Here is a 7,516-nt window from a genome sequence, read left to right on the forward strand (position 1 = left end):
CGTTGGAAAGTAGATATCCAGGGCTTTCCAGCAATATATAATAGTCCATACTTTATTCGAAGATTGACGACGTAACTTGGCGTTGAACGCTAAGTACACGCTGCTGTTTGGAGTTAAACGCCAGAAAAACGTCATGATCCGGAGTTGAACGCCCAAAACACGTCATAACTCAGAGTTCAACTCCAAGAGAAGCCTCAGCTCGTGAATTCATCAAGCTCAGCCCAAGCATACACCAAGTGGGCCCCGGAAGTGGATTTATGCATCAATTACTTACTCATGTAAACCCTAGTAGCTGGTCTAGTATATATAGGACATTTATCTATTGTATTAGACATCTTTTGACAGTTTAATCTCTTGATCATGGAGAGGGCTAGCCATTCGGCCATGCCTGAACCTCTTTCACTTATGTATTTTCAACGGTGGAGTTTCTGCACACCATAGATTAAGGGTGTGGAGCTCTGCTGTACCTCAAGTATTAATGCAATTCTATCATTATCATTCTCACTTATGAACGCACGTGATTGACAACCACTTCCGTTCTACCTGCAACCGAGCTTGAATGTGTATCTCTTAGATTCCCCAACAGAATCTTCGTGGTATAAGCTAGATTGATGGCGGCATTTATGAGGATCCGGAAAGTCTTACCTTGTCTGTGGTATTCCGAGTAGGATTCCGGTAATGAATGACTGTGACGTGCTTCAGACTCGCAAGTGCTGGGCGTTAGTGACAGACGCAAAAGAATCAAGGGATTCTATTCCAGTAGGCGCAGGAACCAACCAGTGATTAGCCGTGCTGTGACAGAGTGCGTGAGCGTAGTTTTCACTGCGAGGATGGGATGTAGCCATCAACCATGGGTGATGCCTCCAGACGATTAGCCATGCGAGTGACAGCCGCAGAGGATCATTTTCCCGAGGGGATTGAAAGTAGCCACCGCTGATGGTGAACCCCTATACACAGCTTGCCATGGAAAGGAGTAAGAAGGATTGAGTGAAGCAGTAGGAAAGCAGGCGTCCCTGAGCCATACAGTATCTCCATATGCTTATCTGAAATTCCCACTATTGATTTACATAAGTATTCTATCCCTTTTTTTAAATCTATTCTCTTATTTCTATTTTCGAAACCCAAACTATTTTAATCTGCCTAACTGAGATTTACAAGGTAACCATAGCTTGCTTCATACCAACAATCTCTGTGGGATCGACCCTTACTCGCGTAAGGTTTATTACTTGGACGACCCAGTACACTTGCTGGTTAGTTGAACGGAGTTGTGTCCACTCGTGCCAATTTCTAAATTCCATAATTTTACAATGAATGCAAATCAAAGAATAGTGATCACAATTTCGTCCACCAGCTATCGACACACTTTTGAAAAGGTCACATTCACAAGTGTGTCGGTTGCTCTATCGCCGCATTTTTGTCGATCTATTGGCACGTGGTACACGAAATCGTGGTACACAACTTCGTGCAGCTGACCAACAAGTGCACTGGGTCGTCCAAGTAATACCTTACGTGAGTAAGGATTGATCCCATAGAGATTGTCGGTTTGAAGCAAGCTATGGTCATCTTGTAAATCTCAGTCAGGTGGATTCAAATGGTTATGGAGTTTTGATAATTAAAAGAACAAAATAGAACATAAAATAGGATATAGATACTTATGCAATTCATTGGTGGGAATTTCAGATAAGCGTATGAAGATGCTTTGTTCCCTCTGAGCCTCTGCTTTCCTATTGCCTTCATCCAATCATTCATACTCCTTTCCATGGCAAGCTGTGTGTAGGTGGATCACTGTTGTTAATAGCTACCATCCATCCTCTCAGTGAAAATGGTCCTCTACAATTTTCCGCATGGCTAATCAGCTGTCGGTATTGATGAAAACCTCTTTATTAATCATCTGTGTTTCTCTTTTCCTTTAGTGCTTAAGTTAGTTGAGTGTTTTGGGTGTTTTTAATGTTGCTTCTCTTACATCTATTTTGGCTTACTCCTCATTTTAAATGCGTGTTTACTATCGTTACAGAGATAATAACTGTATTAGTCATTGTTCATTATGATTTGGTCGTTATTCCTATTCTATAACTTTTTTAGGTTATTCTTTCATAATTCGATATTTTAATACTATGAATCTACATTCCCATAGCTTTAGAGTATCTGAGGTTACTGGATTTCTTCATTCCAGCATAGTCTTACTCCATTATGAATTAGAAACATTTTACGTTGCGCTAATATCATTCTTAGGCCAAATTGGCTTCTAGGAACTTGGGTCTAGTCCAAAACGGTGCCCAAAATACTCAACATTCCTTTTTTTTGAGGCTTTTGTCTTGTTTATTTCAATTTAAATGATGCGTTTGCATCTTTAGTACTTTTCTTGTGTTAATTTCTTATATTTTTAGATTTAATCATAATTTTTTCTTATAATCTCATCACTTTTAAGTCTCATTTGCCACTAAGGTATTTTCTAAATGTTACTCAATGAAATACAAGATTAAAAAAGAAAATCAAGTAGCAAAGGAAGCATGTTGATACGGGTTTTACACTACAATACTACAGACAAGTGCACCAGATCGTACCAAATAAAAAATTCACAGGGAGTGAGTGTCAATTCCACGAGGATTAATGAATTAAAAAAAGCAATGGTCAATCGATTATTCTAGTCAGAAAATCAAAATTAGAGTTTCTAAAAGCTTTAACGTAAATAGTAAAGTAACAAAAGCAAATAGTAAGCATTGAAAAAAAAATATAATTAAAGGAGAGTTAAGGTTTTAGAGATGTTGAAGCTTCTGGATTAATACTTTTCACTTTCCACCTTGATCATGCAAAGATAAATCATGGCATATCAATAATCAAACCACAATCCTTTGGTAATTCTATTTCTCTTTAACCTAATTAATTGCTAATCTCTTAGTCAATTATTTAAGAAAAGAGTTAAACATGTTCATTGATTCATAAGCCACACAATTCATAAGAATCTCCCCTATTTGTTTTTATGTCATTTATCAAATCTAGTTTCAAAACTTAAGAGTTGTGAGAATTGGTTTTCAAGCTCAATTTAATAAATCAAGTTTTTCAAGAAGGTAATAGAATTCAAGTTAGAAAAGAATTGTTTCCCAACACATTCAAACTCTTTTTGATGATGAATGAAAATCTATTCTTGAAAAGATATCAATGCATAAATCAAAGGAAGAAAAAACTAGTATATTAATCTATGGAATCAACAGAGCTCATAAACTTAACCAAGGAGAATTAATTGCTCATGTTCTTCAAAGAAATTTTTGAAAAAAAAACTGTCAAAAGAGAGAAGAGAAGAGCCTCTAGAGTCTCTAACTTTTTTTCTTAAATACTAACCCTAAAAGAATTCATATTCAAACTAAAACATAATCAAAATTCAAATAAAATCAAATCTAACTAATTAATGATTGCCTCCAGAAAAGCTTTCAATATTATCTTCTTGCAAATCCTTAATAAATGCTGTGATTAGTGAGTTGAGCCATTAATTGACCACATAAATGATGAGAAATTGGAGACTTAGTGGCTTGATTTGATGCCCTTGGAAGTAGCAAACAATCTTATGTGGTACGTGAGGCATTCACGAATGGTGTACGTGAAGCCTTCTTGATAGCCCAAAAGGCTCCCTATTTAAATTCACGTTATATGTGAGCAAATCCACGTTATACATGGTCTTGAAAACCTTCAATTGTGGCCTCTGTTTACTCCATGCGTTGTACGTAAAAAATCTCATGTACTACGTGAAAGTGTAATCGTGTGTATGCATGATGTCTCAAAATCTTCTTATTGTGCGTATGTATGGGTCATGCGTACGCATGATGGTCACATCCTACGTGAAAGCCTTCACGTCTCACGTCTAGTATTCTATGTACCACATTGAAATGGAGGGTCATTCATACGAATAAATAAGCGAATTTTGCCACTTGTGCGTACACATGGGTAATGCGTACACAGGCTTCCGTTTTGGCGTTGTATGCCAATGCTCCCATGTTATACGTTGGAGTGTCTTATTCCCCCGAGAGTGCATAGTTGGTTTGTCGTGGCACATTGCACGTGAAGCTTTCTGTTCAATTCAAGGGGCTTTCTGTTTGTATCCAGAGAGCTTTCTATTTGCTCCTCCTTTCTTGATCTTCTTGCTCAAAGTGATTCCTTGCCTCCTTTTCTCTTTGATCTTTGCCAATTCTCTTCCAAATTCCCTAAAATCAAAGAATTCACACTAACTAAAATTATTGCTCAGTCAACCATGAAAACGTTGTTTAAGTTGCAATAATTCTTAGTTTATTGAATGGAATTCTAAGAGAAAAATACTAAAGATGTACACGTATCACGATACCAAACTTAAGCTCTTGCATGTCCTCAAGCAAGCAAAGAATCATGGCTTAGTCATCAAACTTTCCAACCTTATAATACAAGGGTGAATGGTTGCAATCTAAATGAGTTTGGTTTGCCATTTCACTTATGCACAACTCAACACAATTGGTTATAATCTTTCAAGGCTTCTGTCCGGATTAGAGTATAGAATCCTTCCTTGAACCATCACCTTGAAGCAAGTTTATTTACTTTCTTTTAACAGTTTATTTTCATTGGATGCTTTGCACCTTAAGCCTAGCCGTGACTCTAAATATTTTATCTCAAGTTTTGCTCGACACAGTAACACCACAAGAACATAATTAAGGAGATCTTTGAGCTTACATTGTCCTTTTAACATTTCCAATCATTGGTGCTCAGAGCATTTGGTTTTATCATTTTGGGGGGGTGCTTTGCACCTCGAGCCTATCCTTGACTCTAAATTCTTTATTTTCAAACTTTTTGTTTGATACATAAGCACCACAAGCACTTAACTAGGATGCTCTTTGAACTTATTTTTCTTTCAATTTCCTTAGTAAGTGGTACTCAGAGCCTTTGGCTTCAATTCCAAACCCTTTTTCTTAGTTATTGTTCCTTATTTTCTTGCTTCTTCAAGGCTTTGTAAAGTATAAAGATCCCATAATAGTCCTCTAGACTAAAACCTCAGCAATTTGGCTCAGTTTGTATTGAACATTCTTAGTTAGTTTAACCTTCTAAACTCACATTGTCATGCTTTTTATGATCTATCCCTATTTCTTTTTGCTTTTTTCTTAGCACATGACTCCTTGCCCATGTTTAGGAGCAAGAAAAATTATAATTGTGGGTTATGATGGACAAGTAATGGTATGTACTTGACAAACAAAAATTTTAAATGTATTATATAAGATAGAACAAAATGAAACGAATGCATATAATTAAAAAGGTAGGAAACAATTAGAATTCAACAACCTTAGTTCTCACTGCCTTTTGATGTGTGGAAAACGATCCAACACAAAACTCACCGGCAAGTGTACCGGGTCGCATCAAGTAATAATAACTCACATGAGTGAGGTCGATCCCACAGGGATTGAAGGATTGAGCAATTTTAGTTTAGTGGGTGATTTAGTCAAGCGAATCAAATATTGGTTGAGTGATTTTTGTTTAACAGAAAGTAAATGACAGTAAAAGTAAAGGGGAAAGGGAATAATGCAATAAATTAAAGAGTAGAAGTGTAAATGTGCAAAATCTTAAAGAGCAAGAAAGTAAATGACTGAAGCTTAAAGTGCAAGAAACTTAAATTGCAGTAACTTAAATGGCAAGAAAGATAAATTGCTAGAAAGTAAAAGGGAATTGAGGAGTGGGGTTACAAGATCTAAATAAAGAAGAAATAGATTGCAGTAAATGGTTGAGCAGAAAGTAAATCAGAAGCAATAAGCATTCAAACAGAATTGAAAGGAAATGTAGCAGAGGTTCACAGAAGAACCCAAAATAAGTTGTGATCTCAGGATCCCAAGGGCTTAGGTAGCAGAGCCTAAAACCCAATTTCCTTCCCAGATCTAGATTCACTAAGCAATTAACAGAAAATTTAAAGATGAAGCAATTGAAGAACAGAATCGGATTGAATTATGCAGAAAATTTAATGTAAAGAGCTTGAATGGGAATTGGGACAGAATTTCCCCAATTTCACACACCCAATACTCAGAAAACAGAAGAGTAGAATTGCCCAAGAGAATTGAGGAAGGAGATTCTCCTTTGATCCTCTTAGTTCTCGGTCAAATTCTCTCAAGGAAGCTCGAAAGTAGAATTGCAAAGCCAAGGTAAAAGTGAAAATTCAAAAATGAGCATAAAAGTCCTAATTACATTAAACTAAGTCCTATTTATACACTTTCTATTCTTGGGTAATGGGATTTGGATGGGCTTTTGGATTGGTGAAGAAATGAATTCAAATGAATTTTTAATTTGAATTTTGGCCCAAAATCCACTTCCAGGAGGCTGCCCTGCCCTTGTGGAGGGCAGGGCAGAAAATTGATGCTAGGCACAAGAAGTTGGTGCGGCCATAGTGCGCATGATGAAGAAATTGGTGCGCCAGAAGCTGCGTGGTGCGCATGAGGAGGAAATTTGGTGCGCCAGAGGCTGCCCTGCCCGCGCCAAGGGCAGGGCGGGAAAGCTGCTGCGCCAGAACGTGATGCGTGCGTGCGCTTGGTGCTGCCAGAATTGAGAAGCGCGCGTGCGCGTGCTGCACGTTGGTGCGTGGATGATGCCAGATTTGAGGAGCGCGCGTGCGCGCGAAGCACGTTGACGCGTGGTTGCTCCCTGCCCACGCCAAGGGCAGGGCAGGAATGGTTTGGTGCGCCAGGATCGTGCCAAGGAAGGAATTGGTGCGCGCGTTGGTACTTCTTGATGCGCACACTCACGATTCTGCCCTGCCCGCGCCAAGGGCAGGGCAATGACCCTTCCTTCATGGCCCGCGTTCGAAACTGGGCGGAAGCATGCGCCACACTAATTTTCCTTGGTTTCTTGGTACGGTAGTCACTCTTAGTCCTTGGCTTCCTCATGGTCCCTTGCTCGAGCCTTGTAGCATGCATAGTTGATATTTTCTCCTTGATTTTCTTCCTCATGGAGCCCGATTCTGCCCTCCACAAGGGCAGGGCAGACTTTGCTTCTCTTGGTTCCAAGGCATCATTTTGTGCTCTGCCCTTGGAGTGGGCAGGGCAGAGTTGCCTATGCTTGCTTGGTCACCTAATGCTGCCATCCTAGAGGGCATTCTGCCCTTGTGGAGGGCAAGGTTGCTTCCCTCATTAGTTGCGGCACGCTTCTCTCCTCTTTGGCCACGCTTTCCTTTTCTTGTGTCACGCTTCTTAGGCCACGCTTTTCATTTTCTTTTCTTTTCTTTACCTGAAATAAACCAAACAACCACTCAAAGTATCACTAAATTCAAGAGGCTTATAAATCAATTAAAATTCAATTAAAATAAGCTCAAACCTCAATGATTAACATTAAATTCATGGTGGTTGTATGATTTAAAGAAGTTATGCATTTTTATTCCAAATCACTTACTTAGGATGCAAGAAAGTGCATAAATGCTAACAAAACAAGTGAAATTAGCTTGAAAAATGGGTATATGATGACTTGTCATCACAACACCAAACTTAAACCTTGCTTGTCCCCAAGCAAGCATCAAAACTAAGAG

This window comes from Arachis duranensis, chromosome 2 (assembly GCF_000817695.3).
Source record: "Arachis duranensis cultivar V14167 chromosome 2, aradu.V14167.gnm2.J7QH, whole genome shotgun sequence".
In the NCBI taxonomy this organism is placed as follows: Eukaryota; Viridiplantae; Streptophyta; class Magnoliopsida; order Fabales; family Fabaceae; genus Arachis; species Arachis duranensis.